Source organism: Sinocyclocheilus grahami, unplaced genomic scaffold (assembly GCF_001515645.1).
Source record: "Sinocyclocheilus grahami isolate Dianchi unplaced genomic scaffold, SAMN03320097.WGS_v1.1 scaffold98.1, whole genome shotgun sequence".
Taxonomy (NCBI): domain Eukaryota; kingdom Metazoa; phylum Chordata; class Actinopteri; order Cypriniformes; family Cyprinidae; genus Sinocyclocheilus; species Sinocyclocheilus grahami.
In genome coordinates this window covers 3,281,301-3,283,523 of record NW_015505277.1, presented here as the reverse complement: position 1 = coordinate 3,283,523, position 2,223 = coordinate 3,281,301, and the positions used below count along the sequence as shown (strand labels likewise).

The 2,223-nt window shown below is 37.4% G+C and overlaps 1 protein-coding gene across 1 annotated transcript in view; it reads right to left on the bottom strand.

Annotated features, from left to right (window-relative positions):
• Window positions 1–1,883, bottom strand: part of slc35g2b (solute carrier family 35 member G2b) — a 13,644-nt gene extending 11,761 nt beyond the window's left edge. The window contains exon 1 of the mRNA XM_016276040.1: window positions 1,653–1,883. The gene's annotated coding sequence lies outside the window, so the exon portion shown is untranslated. The remainder of the gene's footprint in view (window positions 1–1,652) is intronic.
• Between the last annotated feature and the right edge of the window lie 340 nt (window positions 1,884–2,223).

The following is a 2,223-nucleotide window of genomic DNA, read 5'->3' as shown; positions in this document are numbered from 1 at the left end:
GGTCCTTTGCTGGTTTATGCCGGTCCTTTGTTGGTTTATGCTGGTCATGTGCTGGCAAAGGACCAGCTTAAACCAGCATCCCAGCATCAAAACATACCTAACCAGCATATGCTGTTTTTTTCATTCTACTAAGTGACTCAATGACCTGTTCTCAGCAGTTCACAGGATATTAGATCGCTGTAATATATAACAACTTAAATGTCAGTCATATGAACTATGTTTATTGTACTTTATGATGTTTTTTTTTGTTTTAAGCTTGATAAACATGGTCATGGCACTGTTATTGAATCTGCATAAAGATTCTTTAAAATTGCTCCTTTTGTGTTTGACGGTGGAATAATAACAGAATATGGGTTCGGAACGACATGAGTATGAGTAAATAATGTCATAATCTTCATTTTTGGGCAAACTGAACACATTAAGATTGACACGTTGTCAAGGAGGTGAGTCTATCTTTATCAGTGAAAATTAAGCATTTTTAAAAAAATGTTTAGCCAATTCAAGCTTGCACTGCTGTTTCACAGAAATGCAGAAGAAAATCTTACATAATTCATAACTTGCTGCTTCAGTGGTCTCCTTTCTCGCTGCTCTCCCTGTCTCTCTCTCTCTACTGCCGCCCCATGTGTAAAGCAATTTCTATATTTAAGTGCTGTAGCGCCTGCTCAGATAAGCAGAATTTGATTCAGTGTGATGGGAAGAAATTATGTAACGGGGAAGGAAACTAAATAGTGGTGAAACGGTTGTGTTTGGATTATCAGTTCAATTACAATTTTAACATTATAAGTAATGTATAAAAACCTGTTTTTAATGTACAGTAAAACAAGATGTATCATTATGGATCTATTTTTTGTATACATTTCAAAATACTTTATAATGGGCTAAAAAAATATTTTTTTCTGAGTGCCTCACACAAACAAAAAATATGGTCTGATTTTTGTTTTTTACCCGATTGAAAGCAAATAACGTTGCTAACAACCAAAAGCCCCACCAGGGGGCAACAATATCAACAATATATTTCTGATGAAAGCCCACCTATTATGCTGTAACCTCATAACTCGTAAAAATGTCATATTATAGCATACAGCAATTATGAATCATATTGGTAGCCTATATTGCCCTCATGGCACACCGTGCGCCTGGAGACATGAAAAATCTTGCTGAAGAAAGCATGATTTATTGGAGGTTTGCAAGGGGCACAGCCTTTGAACCAAAAATGAACCTGAGATGTCTCTGGTTTCTGTAATAAATCTCCTACCAAATGCTAGATATTATGCATTTATTACCACAGTAGCCAAAAATAAAGCAGAGAGGAGATTTGGTGCAGATAATATAAATTTCGGAAATTGTACAAGCCATTTATTTCACCCGCTAACGATATATCATGCATGCTTGTATTATTATTATTATTATTATTTTGCATTAATTTGCATGCACTTTCGTGCAAATACACTAACTGCAAATTATGCACGCAGCGTACAATACTTTACTCACCAAAATTAGATTATTTATGAGAATTTCGGCATTCAAACACTGTTGGTCAAAAACGCACATGCAGCAATCAAAACGCGTCATATTTATTTCCTCCTTCTGCAAATATCGCCAGCGCAAATGCGTCTCCATATTGCGCATCAAATCGAGCAGTTTTAACTCACCACGTTTCTCTCAACGAAAGGATCCAGCTGTGTTTAAAGCGCTTGAGGATGAAACATAAGTGTTTAATTCATTGGCGTCAAGATATGGAGAATTGCGCTTGCCATGTCTCCATCCTTTCCTCATGGACGCGCTGGACGTCTCCAAGGTGCGCACCTCCTGACGCTCATGTTTCTGCTGGGGTGACACAGAGAAACGATGCTCCCCGAGACAAACCCCTCTTTTCCTGTCTGATAGCAGAGTGAGGGTGGGGTAGACCATGTGAATCCTGCTTCATCATGCTAACATCATCATCTTCAGTATCAGAAGAGGCACATGCATGCTGAGCTGATCTTATTTCTTGGCAGAAATGGGCACCTCGCTGCCTTTTAGTGTCTCCTTTTATATTTTACTTATTTAATGTGGAGCTATTTAACGTTAGAGTTCATTTAATGAAGTCTTTCTAACACCTCTGTCATCTTGCGCATCTTTTCTACATTTGATGTACAGTATAATTAGCCAAAACAGCAATGTCAAAACATCTCACACTATAGTTTAATATCTTTTTAAAAGTTGAGTTAAGCAACATTTCAC